The sequence below is a fragment of the Balaenoptera physalus genome (genome assembly GCF_965194825.1).
Source record: "Balaenoptera physalus genome assembly, chromosome: 1".
Taxonomy (NCBI): domain Eukaryota; kingdom Metazoa; phylum Chordata; class Mammalia; order Artiodactyla; family Balaenopteridae; genus Balaenoptera; species Balaenoptera physalus.
In genome coordinates this window covers 162,124,175-162,144,583 of record NC_138882.1, presented here as the reverse complement: position 1 = coordinate 162,144,583, position 20,409 = coordinate 162,124,175, and the positions used below count along the sequence as shown (strand labels likewise).

Below are 20,409 nucleotides of genomic sequence, written 5' to 3'. Positions count from 1 at the left end.
CCAGTTGTCACACAGCTTTCTTAACATTATCTCCCATCAAGTCGGGGCCTGGAATCTGCCAGGATTTCAGACTAAACGTCTCTTCTTCTTGCTGGTACCTTTCATACACCAAGTGCCTCGATGGCTCACTTGGCAAGAACCCAAAGGCAGCACATGCTCTTCCAGTCCAAGGAGGGTGACTGCCACTGAGACAGAGCGGGCAGAGACAGTTCAGCAACAGCGCTGTTGGGGAACATCTTCATCCACTGCCACGGCACACAACTTTGTCGCTGGCCCTTAGAGCAGACCCAGCCGGGTGCGGAGGACAGTAAAACCATCTCAGCCTCAGGGGCCAGACTTCTTGCTAAATTAACAAGTCTGTCTAGGAGTCCTAGGCTGAGGCACCAAAAGGTGTGACAAAGGGGCCCCATGCAACAATTCTGTGTCCTGTGGGTACCTTAGCTAAACAGACAGAGTGGGGAGGAAGGAGAGAGAGCTGAGTGTCATGGACACCTTTCCCCCTCTGCCTGCAGATATCTTGATGGGACAGCTGTTCTCCTACCTTGCAAAAAAAAAAAAAAAAAAATCCCACAGTGTTTAATGCAAGAATGTACAGGGTCTCCAGCAGCTGCAAGTCATCAGAGCTTTAAAGAGCGTATGTCGAGCAGCTCAGCCAGCATCTGGGTTCTACTCTTCAGCCCCACAGTGTAGCCCAACCTCAGAGCAAAACCGAAACTCTAAGCGTGGCAGAAACTCTTCCCTCAGCAGGAAGTATGAAGAAAAGCTAGAACCTGAAACAAATGAGCCTGGCAGTCACCCTGGATTCAGGATTCGTGTTATGCATCTAGTTGGGAACCCAGGGGTCTTGCAGGGATGATTCCAACCTTCTCCAGGATTCAAGAGGGGGGGTGACATGACCAAATGCAAGTTCAGACAAGCAATGACTAGCTGAAAGGGATGTGGGAGGGTCTTTAGATCAACACCAACCCAAAGCCAATTCCACTGCTAACCCTAACGGACACGTGATCTTTGCCCCCGATGTTCGTCACATAAATTGCTCAAATCATTCCCCCTCTTCCCCACACTGTCCCTGCCCCGCTGATACACACAGTTACACAAAAACATCGTAAACATAGGACCCAACTTCTTCAGTCGGGGGGCAGGGCGGGAGATGGTGGGAGTTGCTGGGGCGCACGGTCTGATCATTGGTTGAAGTTACGTAATCACGCAAACAAGGGCTGGAGACCGCTGGGTGGAGATCAATTCAGGGCACACCTCAGGCTCCCCCTTCTCCCCTCCCCCAACAACCAGAAAGCAAGCCAGTTTTAGCACAACCAAAACCTTAGCACAAGACACGGCTGGGGGGTGGCGAGCACCCGGATACTGCGGTTCCAATGCCAAGGGTGGCCGGAAACTTGAGGTGCGCGGCAGAAAAAGGGCCAGGGTACCGCTCTCCCAGCAACCAGATCCCGCAGACCCTCCTGCCGGCATCCACGACCCCCAAAGTTCAAGGGCGGGCCGAGCCAAAGAAGTAGTCCCGACCTGCGACCTGCAACGTAAACCAAAGCAGCCGCGGTCAACCAAAGCCACGCCTGGCCTCCAGCGCCTCTCCAACACTTCCGTCCGAGTCTCCGCGAGTTCAGGGTGTCGGCTACGCTCAGGAGTCCTCGGGCAGCTTGCACAGTCTCGGCAGGGGCCATTCCACCAGCGGTGTTTCTCATTTTAAAGGATGGTAAAATGTGGGGCACGACTGGGAGAGGGGTAAGGCGAGAATCCCCAACAGAGTAAGAGTTTGGGTTTGGTTTGATTTTCTTTGGAGGAGGGGAGGTTGTGATTTTGCTTTAGGAACCTTTGGGGCGGGGGCTAGGAATATTTCCCCTCTGTCTGGGCACCCAGCATCCTCCGATCTCATTTTCGGCAACACAGACGGCTCAGGGGGGTCTGAACAACCCCGGAGCCGCAGCCAGGGCAGCAGAAAAAACTGCAGGTGCTGCGGTGGACGAGGCATTAGCCCAACCGCTGGGGCTCAGAGGAGAGGGGGGCCCCACTGCGCCGGTGCCGCCGGGCTGCCGAGGTGCGGGGAGCGCGCGGCGCGCAGAGGGTTACAGCCGCCGCTGCCGCCGTGATTGACGCGCGGGGGTCACTTGAGGCTCCCGCCGCTCCCCCCGGCACTGGGCCAGGGAGCCCGCTCAGCCCACCGAGGGCACCGCACGCCGCGCGGCCGCCCACCCGGCCGTTCCCGGCGCCTCCGCCACCGGACACCTCGCCCGAGAAAGGCCACGACGACATGGAATCGCAGCTCGCTATTTCACTTGCCCGTGGCGGCCGCAGGCAAAAACACAATAAATAAAATAAAGCGCGAGGCATCCCTCCGCCGAATAAAAATCCAGAGTCCCCTACCTTCGGCCTTGGGATGGCAAACTGGTCCTGTGTTCTCTGACCCACGGATCCAGCCCCTTCTTCATGAATTATTCCGGTCAGTCAGGATTTTGTGCATTTTTTTCCTGAACACCTGTTTCAAGTAAGGGGTAAAGACCTTATTGAAAGAATTGTCCTTAAAAGATAACCTGTGCACACATATGTCCATCCAGGCATGCATGCGCGTTTGTATACACACATATGTACACGAAATATACATGTACATTGAAGCACCAAACTAGGCAGTTGGATAATGGGAGAGTCGGCTGCTTGTGAGCATGCTCGCGCCGGGAACAGATCCACCCTCTGTTATTCCTCTGAATAAATATAAATCACGATCAGAAACCCAAACAGTAGCATCCCTCTTGAATTCCTGCTGCTGAAAAACACGGAATAAATGCAGCCCGCAGACACGGAATCAAATCAGCAGCTGTTTTCTGAATCCAGAGCCAACCCCTGCCTCGCCTCTTTTCCACTATGAGTTCAGACCTTTTTTGAAAGGGGTTTTAACCTTTTAAAGATACAGTACACCAATTATCACTTCTGAAGAGCTGTCACTCCAAGCACAGGAACCCAGTCCCATGCCTAAAGCCACAGGGCAGGCTTGCTCGCAGAGATAATGATTTCATTCATCAGTGCCTTTTTACAAATATATATATATAGAGGGGGGGGGAGAGAGAGAGGGAAGGAGAGAGAGAGAGAGAGAGAGAGGCAGGGAAAGAGCAAAGGCAAGGCATAAAACTAGACACATTTATTGCAGTGATGAGTTCCTCAGTGACAAATCAGCATGTTATGTAAACACTACCATCCTTCACTTCTGAACACACATGTTCATGGGGTCAGACAATGCCAGGGACACTTGTCAGCACGGGTGTCACCCCTCACGAGCCCCTACCTGCTGATAAAGGACCAGGAAGCCTGCCAGGGCAGCTGAAGGAAGTGGGGGCCTCCACCAGCTCACAGTTAACCACAGGGCACTGCCATGCCCTCAAACTAAAGAATCCTCTGGCACTACTTGCAAACTATAATGTAATCTAGGACCAGATCTTGTTCCAACACATGTTTTTTTTTTTCCAGCCAGTATCTGGAATCAAAACTACCGCCTGAACCTTTACAGTCTCTAAGATCCAGACTTAGGCCCTTCTTCAAGATTTTGTTAACAAGCTGGTTTTGTTTGGTTGTTGGGTTTTTGTTTGTTTACTTCTTTTTTCAGGACTAGGTTAAGCATGGAGGTAGAAAACTGGGGGTGGGGCTTGAGGATAAACAACAACCCCCCTGCCCCAATGGAAAAAAAAATTATTCGTTAAGTACTTCAGCCACCCAGGTGGTGTTTATTATTCCAGTGTTGGCTTTTCAAGAGGTAGCCCTGAGAGGAAACCAGAACTCCTCACCTCACTTATGTTTGAAAGGAAGGAAAATGCAGTTTCCTTCTTTTACAGTTTCTTTTTCACCCCAGGAGCCCCAGAGCTTCAGAATGGCGCTGGCTCTGCTCTCCTGGTTCCAGGCCAGCAGCAGCAACACCAGCAGCTTAGCTGAAAAGCCACCCCGATGTTCCCATAGCCACTCTGGGCATGTCCCTCTAGCCGTAGCCTCAGAGCCCACCCTCCCTCAGCAACCACTGAAACCAATGCACTGTCACCCTCTCACCTCATCACAGCCACTGCCTGCACTGCCCCCTCACACACACACACACACACACACACACACACACACACACACGCACACCCTTCTCTCCCAGCTCCCAGGACTCTTTAGCAGAAAATTATATTTCGTGTGTCATCACCCAAGCTAGCTGGACCTGTCACTGATTGGCTGGGCACTGCCAGCCGGAAATGTCACCAGCCACACAGCTTGGAACTGGCTCTCCCGCGGCCACCTCAGACCTGAGCCCAGGAGGCTCCGTGACAAAGCGCAGACCTACCACAGGGAGCCTGTCACTCTGTCACTCCTCCCCCGGTCCGGTCCGCCCCAGGCCCTCTCCTCCTCCTGGCTGGTCTCTCTAGCCCGCCCTGGGGGAGGGGACCGCCAGGGGATGGGAGCGAGTCTCCAGCCACACTGGGAGCTGCGCTGCTTCCAGCTGCAGGAGAGAGGAAGCCACTGAAATTCCTGTTCTTCTCAGCAGGTTAGGGGAAGACGTCTCCATTCAGTTTTAAAGATTTGGAGGAAGTGTTCCTAATAAAAACAGTCTCTGCTCACACTGAAAAATAAAAATTATCAGTAAGGCTGGGTGAAAACACTAATATCATATGCACTAAGGTATCATAATCATAATATCCCAAGGCTGTCAGGGAAACCGGAAGACAATTTAGTCCATCCTCTTCCCTTAAATAGAACAGCTCTTAACCCTCCAAGAAAACTCACCAGAAAAGGAGGCTTCCTAACTTGGCTAGTCAATGCCCTGTGATGCCACACAAGTGTTTCAGAGTTAAATGGTCTTTGTAGTGACCAACCTGAATCACTTTGGCTGTAATTTAAGCTTAGTCTCTCCTGCTATATCTTTAGTCGTTTCAGTGTGACTCACCATTTAAGTCTCACCTCACTCTGTTCTCCCGGCTAAATTAAACCCTATCTCTCTGGACTGGTATGTAAAAGTTGTTTCTTAAACCTTTAATTATGCTGCTTTATTCTTTAGACTTCAGAGACAAGCCTCCCAGAGCTAGATGTAGCTGAAAGGTCATTCCATCCAGCCACGCATGTGATGCTTCACTCACTTCTACTGTTTCCACCCTGGGACTTTTGATTTGGGGGAATAGCAAAACTGGGCTCAGACATTTACTCCTTCCTTCTCCTCCAAAACACAAAACAAAAACAAAACAAAACCCCACATTTATATGACCAAAACACTAGAGGCAATGCTGGGACCCAGAGAAAGATGCCATCAGTAAAGCCTACATTTTAAAGAATATGGGGAAGATATAAAGCAGATGAGATGTCGCTGAGGAAAAGCTGATTAGTGCAGATAAGTCTATGTATGATTCTGCACAGGCCCCCTAAGAAGAAAGTGCACAGGCTTCCAGGAAAAGGTCCTGGAAAACCCCAAGCTCAGAGGATCAAAGATCAGATGAGGGTCACAGGCATCGGCTCAGAGGCAAATGAAAGGACATCAGGAATTAGGCATGTTCTCTCCACACAGAACAGCAACGATTCCAGGGCGTCTTTGGAAAGTGGGAAGTTTGTCCCTAATATAGGAAGAAGTCAAAGTCTGAAAAGGGGCAGGACCACAGCTCATTTTGGTATGCCACACACACACACACACACACACACACACACACACACACACACACAAAGACAAAGAAGAAGAAAGAAAAAAACAGAAAAAGCAAAAGAAATTTATAATCAAATAAGACACAAGATATAACAGAGAAATCCAGAACGTCCCGTATTAGTCTAAATGAAGTTCTGGAAGGAGATGACATCATTAAGGAAGGGGAAAAGCAACAATCAAGGAAGAAATAGAAGAACATTTCCTTGAGCTGATGAAAGACTCGAGGCCTTAGATCATATGTGTCTATTGAGTGCTGAGCAGTAGGATTACTGAAGGAATACACAATTCTAGGGCTTCCCTGGTGGCGCAGTGGTTGAGAATCTGCCTGCCAATGCAGGGGACACGGATTCGAGCCCTGGTCTGGGAAGATCCCACATGCCGTGGAGCAACTGGGCCCGTGAGCCACAACTACTGAGCCTGCGCGTCTGGAGCCTGTGCTCCACAACAAGAGAGGCCGCGATAGTGAGAGGCCCGCGCACCGCGATGAAGAGTGGCCCCCACTTGCCGCAACTAGAGAAAGCCCTCGCGCAGAAACAAAGACCCAGCACAGCCAAAAATAAATAAATAAATAAATAAATAAATAAATAAATAAATAAATAAAACTCTGCTTGAGCAAAACCAAGCTACTTCTCTCTCGCTAAAAAAAAAAGAATACACAATTCTAGATGCAGTCTCCTACTCCAAGAACAAAGAGAAACAACTACAGGCTTCCTGATAGTGGAGAAGAATCAGGCTGCTTAAAAGGAAAGAAAATCAGACTGACATCATACTGCACATCTGCAACACTAGGCCAAAAGACAGTGGCACAATTTTTATAAAATTCTAGGGAAATCTTATTGTAACTCGAGAATTCTACCAGCTGCCAAATTATAATTTCTCTCACATGTGATGACAAAAGAAAGGCATGTTCAAAGACATAGAAATACTCTTTATTAAATTAAAAAAAAAAAAAAGATTACTTGAAGATCTGTTCCTGCCAAGGAAAAAAATAAACCAGAATAATAAATTCAGGAAAAGAGAAGACATGTTATATAAGAAAATGTAATGAGGAATAAAGCCAATAAAATGTATGGTTAAGTACAAATATAATAGTTAATGTGGTTGTAAAGTTTAATTGTTAACATAAGATAGATAGGTAGAAAGACAGAGAAAGGATGAGAGAAAGAAATCAAGAAATCTGGAATTAAACTTCCATATGATTTCAACCAAAAAACTGGAAAATCTCAATGGAGATGGGTAAGGAAAATCACTAGAATAAAAAAATAGGGTGGGAGGATCATTACGGAAGGCAATTAGAACTCCATTTATCACCTCTCTTCCCAAGACCACATTAAAATGATAATAAGGAATTTTTTAAGTTCAAATACACAATGACAAAGAAAACAGTAGAAGAGCCATTAGCCAAGAAAATTGAAAAAGAAGAATAGAAGGGGACTGAATTTTTTTGTTTTTATAAATTTACTTATTTATTTATTTATATTTGGCTGCACACAGGCTCTCTCTAGTTGCGGCGAGCAGGGGCTACTCTTCGTTGCGGTGCGTGGGCTTCTCAACGTGGTGGCTTCTCCTGTTGCGGAGCACAGGCTCTAGGCACGCGGGCTTTGGTATGTGTGGCACGCGGGCTCAGTAGTTGTGGCGCACAGGCTTAGTTGCTCCACAGCATGTGGGATCTTCCTGGACCAGGGCTCGAACCCATGTCCCCTGCATTGGCAGGCGGATTCTTAACCACTGCGCCACCAGGGAAGTCAGAAGGGGACTGAATTTATCAACTATGAATATATATGCTACAGTAAATAAAACAATATAGCACAATTGCAGAAACCTAAAAATGGACGATGGAATTGAATGAAGTTAAGAAACAGCTCCAAGTATAGTGTTTGCTATGTAATAGGTGATAAAAACTGAATTTTAAATCAATGGGAGGAAAAAATGTTATTCAATAAATAGTGTCAGACTGCGGTATTCAGTATTACTTCTAACTCATACCTTAAACAAAATATATTCTATTTTCATACCCCCCACACACACACAAATACCACAAGGAAAAACAGATACTATGACTGACCAATAAATCACAGAATGTTATAAAGTTGCTGGGGGTTTTTTTTCTAATAGTGGAAAGAAAAGAAAAATAGTGGTTATGCAGTGTCTGTTTAAATACCATTGTGATAGGTTTAATAATGCCCCCCAAAGACATTTACCTCTGGAAACTGTGAATATTACCTTATATGGCAAAAGGTGTGGTTAATTGAAGGCTCTTGAGATGGGGAGGTTATCCTGGATTATCTGGGAGGGCACTAAATAGAATCAAAGTACCCTTATAAGAGGGAGGCTGAAGGCAGAGAGGAGAAGGAAATGTGATCATAGGGGCCAAGAATGGTGTGATGCAGCCACAAACCAAGGAAGCCCAGAAACCACCAGAAGCTGAAAGAGGCAAGGAACAGATTCTCCCCTTAGAGGCTCTGGAAAGCACAGCCCTGCTGACACCTTGACCTCAGCCCAGTGAAACTGATTTCAGATTTCTGGCCTCCAGAACTCTAAGGAAATAAATATATTGTTTTAAGCCACAGAGTTTGTGTTTATTTGTTATAGTAGTCATAGGAAATTAATACAACCACCATGATGAGAAACAGTACTGCCTAGGGATTATAATAATAATTATTACCAGCAACAATACTTACTATGTGCCTGGCACTGCTAAATTATATACATATCTAATCTCATTTAATTTGCATGCAAGGTGGCAGTAGAGAACTGTAGTTATTATGGCTCTACCACTTAGTAGCACAAATGCCTGGGTAAGTTATATAACCTTCTAATGCTGCTTTGTCTCATCCATAAAGTAGAGGTAGGAATGATACTGACCTGATGGCGTTGTGGAAGGTAAAGTGAAACCATCTATGTAAAGGGCTTAGAACAATGCCTGACAATAAGGGCTCCACAAATGGTAACCAACAGTGAGAAAGTCCACCAATAGTGGGCGGCAGTCTGTCTCCCAGAGCATCCTCTCACTGATTCTAGTTCTTCCCTTCGGATACATGTAGAACAAAGGTCTCTCCTAATCACCTGACTGTCATTCAAATATCTAAAGACAATGACCATCTCATTAAGAGTCTCAGCTTCTCCAGACTAAAAGTAACCAATGCCACTTTGCATCAGCTACCGTAATTACTTCTATCCCTACAGGAGTAAAAGTATCTAGCTGATTAGCAACTCTTTATTTAATTTTTCTTTTTCTTTTCTTTCTTTTTTTTTTTTTTTGGCTGAGTTGGGTCTTGGTTGCTGCGCATGGGCTTTCTCTGGTTGCGGTGAGCGGCAGCTACTCTTCGTTGCGGTGTGCGGCCCTTTCATTGCAGTGGCTTCTCTTGTTGCAGAGCACGGCCTCTAGGCGCGTGGGCTTCAATAGTTGTGGCTTGCGGGCTCTAGAGGGCAGGCTCAGTAGTTGTGGCACACGGGCTTTTTGCTCCGCGGCATGTGGAATCTTCCCAGACAAGGGCTCGAACCCGTGTCCCCTGCATTGGCAGGCGAATTCTTAACCACTGCATCACCAGGGAAGTCCCTGGTTAGCAACTGTTCACGGAGGTAATACTATATGACCTCCCACTATATTATGAGTTTTAGGCTTTAGTTTTTCTTTTTACAGTAGGTGGTTTGACAGGAATCATCTTAGCCAACTCATCCCCAGACATTGTCCTCCAGGATACATACTATGTAGTAGCACACTTCCATGACCTAATATCCATGGGAGCAGTCTTCACTATTATAGGAGGCTTCCTACACTGATTCCCACTATTCTCAGGTTATACAGTTAACTCAGCATGAGCAAAAATTCACTTCACAAGTATATTTGTAGTAGTAAATATGACTTCCTGCAGCACTTTCGTGGCCTCTCAGGGATGTCACTACGTTAGTCTGAGTACCCTGAGGCACACACAACATGAAATACTTTGTCTTTAGGCTCATTCATCTCAGTAGCAGCAGTAATGCTAATAATCTTCATACTTTGAAAAGCATTTGTGTCTAAACAAGAAGTCTTAGCAGTGGAAATTGCTACTCCTAACCTAGAATGGTTACACGGATGTCCTCCACCATATCCTATGTTTCAAGATCCTACCTATGTAAATGTAAAATAAGGAAGGACTCAAGTCCTTTTCAACCAGTTTCAAGCCAACACCATAACAATTATGTCTTCCTCAATAAATGAGATAAAAGTAAAAAGTGATGTAGCTTTGTCAAAGTTAAATGATAGGCTAAAATCCTGTATATCACTAAGGCATATCAATTTCATCTAGGCTCTCAAGATACAACATCACCGATTATGGAAGAACTTTTACATTTTCTTCATCACACATTAATAGTGATTTTTAAAATAAGTTCTCTAGTCCTCTATATCATTTCACTAATATTGACATCTAAACTCATATGCATACAATAGATGCACAGGTAGAGAAAATGTGAACAATTTACTAGCTATTATTGTAATCTTAATTGCCCTATCATCATTGTGAATCCTTTACATGATACATGAAATCAATAACTCTTCCCAAACCATAAAAAACTATGGGTCAGTAATGATACTGAAGCTACAAATACACAGATTATGAAGATTTAAATGTTGACTCCTCTGTAATCCCCACATCAGAGCTAAAACCAGGAGAATAATGACTAATAGAAGTCAACAACCGAGTAGTTAGGGATAGTCATTGAATATTAGTTTCATCTGAAATTGTTGTACACTCCGGAGTTGTTCCTTCTCAGGCCTAAAAAGAGCTGCTATCCCAGGACGCCTAACTTAAAGAATCCTAATATCAACAGGACCAGGCCTATGTTGTGGACAAGAGAGCTCATTTTCCTGAGTTCAAAGACAGGACAGAGGGATATGGCTGAGATATGGGGTGAATCTAGAGCCCATGGGGATGCACTCTCCAAGCGCCAGTATAGGAATGGGGCCTCTAGGGTCCCAGGCCACCCACCACGCCCTCTCGAGCAGGATCTGGGCAACATTCCCTGTCAGTGATGAGGCAGCCCTAGCACTTGTCACGCCCCGATGTCGTGTCCTATGTGGGCCCCATGCTCTTGGGACCACACCCCACACTCTGCAGGTCCATGCTACAGGGTCCTTCATGCCTCAGGAGTAGAGACCACACAGCAAGCAGTTCCCTCCCCAACCAGCAGGAGGAGGGGAGGAGAGCAGGGGCACCAGGGGAATCTCACTCAGACAACAACACCCCAGCGGTGCCAGCAGGGACAGTGATGATGCAGATGAGGCACAGACCAAGAGATGGGACCAGAGGACCCAAAAGGCAGCTGGTCAGGTCCTGGCTCACCTGCACCCCGGACACCTTTGTCCCGCATACACCCCCTTCCTCATACACCCTTTCCTTAAATGCAGATTCTTCAGATGCAAACAGGCAGAGCTTCAGACTGAAAGTCAGCTCTTCCAAAATGACCCGTCAGCAAACACTGCAGGATTCCACTCCAGTGGGTGCCCTGGAGTTGACAACTCAGGGACTGAAGTGGATATCGGTGCCAGGGGCAGTGGGAGGGAATGGGGAATGAGACTTTCATGGTTGTGGAATTTTGGTTTTGCAAGATGAAAAGTTCTAGGGATGGTGGTGATGGCTCCACGAGAAAGTGAATCTATCTGATGCCTCAGAAACGTGCACTTAAAATGGTGATGATGGTAAAGGGTATGTGACGTGTGTTTTATTTCACTTAAAATAAATTCTTAAAATAAAAAATAAAAAAAAAGTAACCAATGCCTTCAGTCACTGTTCTTGTGAATTCATCCAGAGACCCTTCCCCATCCTGACCACCTCCTCTGGACATATTCTTGTACATCTTTAGACATGATCCCAGACTTATCACCCTTCTTGTTCTAGAACAGAAGTTGGCAAACTATAGCCGTCCATGCAGGCTACATTTTTTAATAGTCTGTGAGCTAAGAATGGTTTTTACATTTTTTAAGGACTGTAAAAAACAAAAAAGAATTTACAATATAGACCATATATGGCCTGAAAAGTTTAAAATATTTACTATGTGGCCCTTTTCAGAAAAAGGTTGCCAATTCCTGTTCTAGAAGCTCCTATACTTCTATCAATGCAATGTAAGATTGCCCAAGACTGTTTTACAAACAAATTGCACTATTGTATCATATCAACTTAACTGTAAGGCTGCTAACTGTTGGATCAGTATCCATTCTCTTTCTCCTTCTTACCTAGTAATAAAATTCTTAGCTAGGAAGATGGATACCAGTTAAAGACTACATTTCCCAGTCTCCCATGCAGGAAGGTGTGGCCAGGAGGCTAGGTTCTAGCCAATGGGATGTAGCCAGATGTGACTAGGGTAACTTTCTAGTCTTTCTCTTAAAGGGGAGGAACATGCCCCCCACTTCCCTTTTCCCTTTCCCATTGGCTGATCATCCTGTGGATGAAGGGTAGCAGAGCAACAAGATAGAAGGACCCTGGGTTTCTGGTGCTGCCATTTCACCCTATACTGCTTATTCTCAGTCTGTGAGAGGGAAATAAACTTGTAGTTTATTTAAGCCATTGTTATTTTAGGTCTTTGTGACAGCAACTGAATCTGTGCCCTAACCAATACAACTATCAGTTTTAACTCCCAAGTATTTTCTATATTTGTGGCTGCTAAGACACACATCTCCCACATTCTGCAAGCACGCAGTTAATTTTCTGGACATAATAAGACCTTGCACTGACCTTGTAAGAATCAGTCTATCATTTTACCCTGACAGCTGGGATCCAATTCTGACATCCAAAGTAGCTTCTATCCTTTCTAATTTCATGTCACTCTTCAAGAAGCACTTTAGGTGTAGCACTCACACTAAATACAGTGCTCATCAAAGCACCTGATCAATGTTAAGCATAATGTAATGGAGAGGACTGTGACCTCAGTTTGTGGGGGAAGACAATAACAGATTAAACTAAGGTCAAATGAAGGAGAAGGTGGGGAGGATGGGGGCAAGCAGTTGTGAAGAGCTTACTATATTCCAGGCACTCTTCTGTGAACTTCCTCATTGTTATCTCATTTATTAAATATTTCATTCATTCATTCATTCACTCATCCATTTATTTTTAAAGTACTCATTTTAATTTTTTGAAACAGTAACTATAAATACCCCCTGCTGGGGCAGAAAACTATTATCCATAAACACTGATGAAAACAGAGTCCATGCAAATCTCTCTTTTTCTAAGTCTGTGTGCACCCACCCTCTCATTGGACACCTGAAGAGTATGGTGCCAGCATTCCTCACAAGACTTAGAGGCAAAGATGAAAATACTCCAGGCACCTAGCTCAAGAACTGTCCAGTGTAGAACAGTGGACAGTATTTTCAGAAAACTCTACCCTGAGCCATCTTAAGACAGATGAGAAGTAAGTACATGCTGGCCTTCTGCAGAGCTGCATGGCAGAAGGACTGAGTGGGCAGTCTCTGAGTAGTGTCAGACTATCTGGGTCCAAACCCTGTGGGTTTGAGTCAACGGCTTAATCCTTTCCTGCCTCAGTTTCCTCATCTGTAAAATAGGGATATGTTATTCTTACCAAACCATCTAAGCAGATTTTCCCCCTTTTTCTGCAGATGATGAATATGATGCTTATGTCCTTGTCCGAGGTCAAACCATCCAGTAAATGTCAGCATGAGGATTAAACCTTAGGTCTATTTGATTCCCACCTCATGCTTTTTCTTCTTCCGAAGATAAAGAAGGAAAATATGGGCCATATGATCAAAGACAAAGGTAGAAAATAAGTTACCAAATCATGCTGAAAAAGATGACCTGCCCACCAGAGGGAAGGTTGGATGACTCTTAATGTGGTGCTCAAGACAAGAGCTCACTGAGGTTAATGGGGGTTTTCTTCTAACTTCCTTCAGAGCTTCCACCACTCAGAGTAGAACAACACCCTAGCATGGTGTTTAAAAAACAAACAGCTGGCTCAAGACCCACTCCCTTCTTATAATCATTCAGCCTGTTTGGGGATCTTGGTGGGGTGGTTTTCTATGCACAAAAAAATCAGTCATGGCCAATGTGCATCTTCCTTCTTACTTCTGGTTACCTAAAAGTAAATTATTCAGATCTAAAGTCACACACACACACACACACACACACACACACACACACACAAAACAAACGAAACCTTAGAGCACTGGTTCTTAACCTTTCTTTTACCTCTTATACCTAAGATATGAGAAGCACCATCAGGGACCTCAGTAAACTAGGGCAGAATATTGGAGAAGCTTCTAGTGCCAAAGGAGTGTGGTATAGCACAAAACAAGCTTCTCAGACCCAGTGAGACCCTACTTCGGGCAGCCAGTGACATGAGCCCCAAATGGGTACTCTGAGCGCCAACCAATCCTGCACTGAGACAGACCTCACAGCTCCTGTTCTGTGTGACCACCTGGCTTCTGGGCAGTTTGCATATCCTGGCAACATCAACTTTACACATGTGTACGGGGTGCAGGGCAGGGAAAAGTTCTCTTCTGGCAACCCACAGCCCACATAAGACTGCTGCAAGGATGAACAAGGGAAAGTTATAATAAAAAGCAGATCAGAGGCCACAACCCCACAGAGGAATCTAAAGAACCATAGGAGCAGGATTAGATATTTTGGTCAGACTGGAAAGAGCTCTGACTAGCACAGATCATGAGCAAACACCAGAAATTATATGTAACTTATTACATTCACCTGGGGTCAAAAACCCACATGCCTTTAGGGGCCCAGTAAACAACATAAGTGTATGAAACAGCATGGTATAAATGACCAGGCTTCTCTGCAAATCCAACTTCAATATAAACAAAAGCCATGTTGGCTAGAAACAGCTGACGTCAGAAGATGGGCTGCAAGTTTGCACCCCCTCCTCACGATGATCACAGTCAGTAAAAGAAAGAGAGGAGGGAAAATTTTCATCTTTCTCTGAGAAGGATAAAGAAAATTAGCTTTTTTCAAAAAGCAGTTTTCTAAAAGTGATTTTAAGGTCATCATCACTTCCAAGACCTAGTTGAGATAGGATAAAAAGCCAAAGTAAGATATAGAAAGAGTTAAAGAACACCCCACCAAAACTGGATGTCTTCAAATGAGTTGGGTTGGATGGCCCCATCAGTAACTCTCAGACTAAGAGCTCAGTGAATCACTTGGGGGCCCAGGTAGGATGCAAGATGTTCTTCTACAAGTCTCATTTACAGTCGAAAGGTGTCCATATTATTTCCTTTTAACACAAAGGAGCCTTTACTTCTTTCCTTAGGGCTATTTCATCAAAAGCTCTCCCGACTTCTGGTTTTTTTTTATTTTGAAATAATTTTAGAGTTACAGAAGAGCTGTGAAGATTACATAAAGAACTCCTATATACCTCTCGCCCAGCTTTCCCTGATGTTAACATCTTACATAACCATAGTATCATGATCAAAAACAGGAAATGGATGTTGGTACAATACTATTAACAAACTGCAGAATTTTCTCTAATTTTGCCAGTTTTTCCACTAATGCCAATTTTCTGTTCCAGGATTCAATCCAGGATCCCACATTGCACTTAGTTGTCATTTCTCTTTGGTCTCCTCTGATCTGTGACTGTTCCTAGTCTTTCCTTGTCTTTTTGCCCTTGACACTTGAAGAGCACTGGTCAGGTATTTTGTAGACTGTCCTTCAATTTAGGTTTGTCTGATGTTTTCTCATGATTAGACTAGAGTTAGGGAGTTTTGGCCAGAATACCACAGAAGTGACATGCCTTCTCAGTACATCAAACTGGGGGAAGGGGGGATGATGTCAATACATCTTATTACCAGTGATGTTAACCTTGATCTCTTGGTTTAAGGTAGTGTCTGCCAGGTTTCTCCACTGTGAAGTTACTATTTTTCTCTCTGTAGTTAATAAATATTGGGGGAGGGTACTTTGAGACTGTGAAAATGCCTTGCTTCTCCTTAAACTGTCACCCACAAATATTAGCACTCATCAGGTGATCTGTCTGCAGCAGTTATGACTATGATATTCTAATGGTGATTTTCGATTTCCCTCATCCCTCTATATTTATTAATTTGGAATTCTTCTGGAAGGAAGAGTTGTCCTTTCTCCATACAAGATAACCAGCCTACCCAACTTTTATTTTTGTCAATATGGACTCATGGATAATCATTTTATTCTTTGAGTTATAACCAAATTTTAAAAATGTATTTATTTAGGATAAAATTTTTCCAGTTTTGGCCATTGGGAGCTCTTTCATGTTTGTTCCTGTATTTGACATAATCCTGCCGTTGTTTTGTTGTTGTTGTTGATTAGCACTTCCTTACCCTGTGGCACCACAAGATGCTCCAGAATCTTCTTGTATTTTCCCTGCTCAGTCTTGGAGTTTATTTTTTCAAGGATTCCTCATTCCTTTTATTGGATAATGGCATTTAGAAACCAAGATCTGGGCACTGGGTGTGCTCACTGCTACCAAAATGCACTATTTTAGGCCTTCTTAGTAGTTGTCAGTCTGGCTAGAGTTTTATTAATTTCACTGATTTTTTTCAAAAGCAATTCTGTTTTCAATTCATTGATTGTTGCACTTATCTTTATTATTTCCTTTCTTCTGTTTGCTTTAGTTTTAATTTGCTCTTCTTGCTCTAGTGTTTTTTGTTTTTTTTTAGATGGATGCTTCTATTACTGATTGGAAACCTTTCTTCTTTTCTAATATAAATTATTTAACACTATCATTTCCCCCCAAGCACTGCTTTAGCTGCATCTCACAAATGTGACACATTGTATTTCCTTTTCATTCAGTTCAAAATATTTTTAATTCTTCCTCTTTGACATATAGGATATTTAGACATATGTTGTTTATTTTTCATATATTTGGGGATTTTTCTAGATATATTTCTGTTCTGATTTCTGTTTTAATTCCATTATGGTTCATGAACATACCTCCTGAAATTTCTGTTCTTTTAAAGTTGTTAAGGTTGGTTTCATGGCCCAAAATATAGTATCCTATGGTGAATGTGCACTACAGAAAGATGTGTAGTTGGGTAGTGTTCTATAAATGTCAATTAGGTCAAGTTGTTTGATAATGTCTTTCGGATCATTATACTTTTATTCATATTCTTCCTATTTGTTCTATCATTTACTAAGAAAAGAGCACTGAATTTTTCAATTTTGTGAACTTATCTATTTTGCTTTTCAATTCTATCAGCTTTTGCATTATGTATTTCAGAACTCTGTTGTAAAGTACATGCATATTTAGGATTATTACTTCTTCTTGGAAAATTGAGGCATTTACAATTATTTAATGTCCCTTTTTATCCCTGAGAACAAGACTTTAGTCCTTGTTCTAAAGTCTATTTTGTCTGATGTTAATGTAACGACTCCAGTTTTACTTTGGTTAGTGTTCACATAGCATCTTTTTTCTATCCTCTTACTTTTAACCGATTGTCTTTATATGTAAAGTAAGTTTCTTATGGACAGTGTATAGTTTATTCTTGCTTTTTTAATCCAATCTGAAAATCTCTACCTTTTAACTGGTGTGTTTAGACCATTCATATTCAATGTAATTATTGATATGGTTGGATTAAAACCCACTAACCTTGCCCTTTCTTTCGTTCTTTCTTTTCTTTCTTCCTTTTCTTTCTTTCTTTCTTTTTCTTTCTTCCTTCCTTCTTTCTCTCTTTCTCTCTTTCTTTCTTTCTTTCATCTGTTCTTTCTTCTTTTTTTTTCTTTTCTTTTTCTACCTTCTTTTATTTGCCTGGTTTGGGGGTGGAGCGAGGGAGGAAACATTCTCTGTTGTTCCCTTAGTCTTAGACAAGCACTGCAACACTGAGCCTTCTCAGTGATCCCACCCCTTCTCTAGGTTACTTATGAACCCAACATTTATACCTGCCCTTTCCCCAGAAGTCAAGAGTTTTTCCTATTCCCTTGCTCCAGAAATGATAGGATTTCACCAGTACCCTAAGGGTAATAGTGCTCGTCCCCTTCCACACACACACCACACAATTTAAGGCTTTTGTTCATAGGAGAGAAGGATCCAGGTAGAGTTCCCTACCTTCCCACAGCAGCTTCGTTCCTTGTGCAGCACAAGGGAGACTTTCTGTAGACGCTCCAAACGGTTTCTGTGAGTTCACAGTGGGGTTCATGGAAAAATGACTATAAGAGGGCATGGACTTCCCCCCTTTATTTGTGGCCCCTAGATTCACCCTCTTTTGCCAGTGTGCGCTCAGCCAGACTCCACCTACTCAACAACCACTCTAGCTGAATTCTTGTCTAGCTGCTCCTTGCCCAGGTAAGTCAGTGCTCATGTCTTGTTTCTCCCTGCAGATACCTGTCTCTTCCTAAATTATGGGTCTGCTGGTTTCCCAGCAACCTCAATACTTCAATAGGCTCAAGAAAGATTGTGAACTTGCTGCCAGTCAATTTTTTTTCATTGAAAGCTTGAGAGTAATTCTCTTTCTAGCTCTCTACATCTTTGAATAGAAACCAGAACCCTACTTTGTCTAATGAAGTACTTATGCATCTTTTGAAGTAGCAAGCAGGAGAAGATACAGCAGTTAGGATAAATCATTGTCCTCTTGGAAACTTCCCTAAGGGGCTTTAGGAATGACATATGTCCCAGAAACACTCCTCTTGTTTTTTGAGAAATGTAAGGTGTAGGAAAATATCCCATAGGGGTTAAGTAAAATACAAACGATGTACTGATTTTTCATAAAGTATAAACTATAGGTCAGTCAGCTGTAATCCAGGACAATTGCCTGGCTGAAGCACCTACCAGTCTGCAATTGCCTGGCAAAGAATATGATGCTATACAGCAAACCTCATGGATAGCTAAGAATAAAATAACTCAAGAAGATTTCTAGCCAATTAAGCCAATTTCAGAATTTTTCACACATGTCACTATTCTGTGAAAAATATGACAGGTGACTAATTACTCAAAATTAGGCCAATGACAAAAATATCATGCCTGTTTTATTATTTATTATATTTTCCCCAAAGGTAAGTCTTTCCATTAACCATTAACTCCAAAATTATTATTATTAACAATAATGGCAATGGAACAAAATCATTTAGTGATCACTTATGACAAACAAGAGATCTTACAAACATTTTCTCATTTCATCATCACAAAAACTCAATGAGGAAAATGGGGCACCAAGGGATTAAAAAACTTGTCCAATGCACAGAGCTAGTATGTGCTAGAACCAGAATTCAAACCTAGCTCAGACTTCAAAGATCTTGTTTTTAACTTCTGAGCAAGACTGCCTTAGAATGATACTAGTTAAGATTTTGTGTGGCCCATTGAGTATTTCCTTCTGTCATTTACAATGCTGGAAGTGGTCCACCCTTACATAAGAACACAAAAGCATCAGAAATGCCTTACTGGCTAACATCAGTTGTCCAACCAGAAAGACATTCAGTTTCAGAATAGTAATAAGGGACCATTTGTTGAGACAGGATGACAACTGACCTTTATGAGGTTGGTTTGAAAGGAGGGTATAACTGTTCTCCATGTTTTCTGAATTCCTTCCCGGCTCCCTCCTTATACATATATATGCATGTGTGTGTGTGTGTGTGTGTGTGTGTGTGTGTGTGTGTGTGTGTGTGTATCAAGTATTCTTTTCTTCAATACAACACTGCATTATGATGCTGTCATCAGTAATTTATTTACAGTCTTCTTGAAATTATACCTATGTATCTATGTATGTATGTATCTATCTATCTATCTATATTAACCACATCTATCTCTTAAGAATAAAGGGCTCAAAAATAAATAAAAGCTATAAAAATTTTTTAACTAAAAATCAATTAATTAAACAATAAAAAATAAAGAATAAAGGACTCTTTATGGGATATCTACCAGCTCTAATGAGGAGGCATAATATGACATTCTAAACTTAGACATATGGAGTATAGCAACAGCACAGAAATGAGTTAGTTACAAAGACAATGATGCAAACAGCCACTACTAAATCTTCAGCTGGAAGAGGCAAGCTCTACGCAAGCATAGTTCATTTTACCTAACAAGCCTGCATAAAATAAGATAGCAGATGAAATAGGAAAGACAATAAGAAGCAATGACAATCACCAGACATGTAAGAAGAAGAACACCACAAACAGCAAAGAGCAGTAGCCGTCCAGGGAAATTCACCCACGATGGAGGACCATACCAGGTGGCCCTGCCAGAATCTCCAAATGGTAACACAAAGCAGTAACTGGCTCTTCCTGACCTTTTACAAGATGCACGTGGAAAGTGAACCTATTTAGATGACACATTGGGGAAACAGCCAGAGGCAACTGATTCAGGGGCTTCTGTCACCCCAAGCCCCAACTGGCTTCCCTGAGAGGTGGAGATGGTGGCAGGGGGAGAGGAGGGGGAGATCGTATCTCCACACACCTGTAATCCATTCACAACACACCAGTGAGTGGCTGCCCACCAGGGGGAAGCTCTGCGATAACTTGCGTCAACAAGTACTTCAATCATGTTTGATTTACTCAAGAAGTTAGGAAAATATATAACGCTTCAGAGCAATATTTTCATCAAAAGTGGTTAATGTTAAAACATTTTGATGCTTAAAGGGCAAGCTTCAGTTATTAGAAAAATTAACTCTTAAAACACCTTGCTCCCTGAGGATGTAGAAATACCAGATGTGAATACTTGCCTTTTATTGGGCTGTCTATCAAAACGTCCTATTATCTCAAGATATTGTTTTAAAGTCTGAATCAACCTTATCAATACCCACCATGGAGTTAAAGTATTAGATCGAATGACCATAAGCTCCAATG

At 43.0% G+C, this 20,409-nt stretch overlaps 1 protein-coding gene across 4 annotated transcripts in view; it reads right to left on the bottom strand.

The window, feature by feature from the left end:
* HIVEP3 (HIVEP zinc finger 3) overlaps positions 1 to 20,409 on the bottom strand; it is a 508,837-nt gene that overhangs the window by 394,185 nt on the left and 94,243 nt on the right. For all 4 annotated transcript variants that reach the window (XM_082466057.1, XM_082466054.1, XM_082466060.1 and 1 more), the window contains exon 2: positions 2,380 to 2,491. The gene's annotated coding sequence lies outside the window, so the exon portion shown is untranslated. The remainder of the gene's footprint in view (positions 1 to 2,379; positions 2,492 to 20,409) is intronic.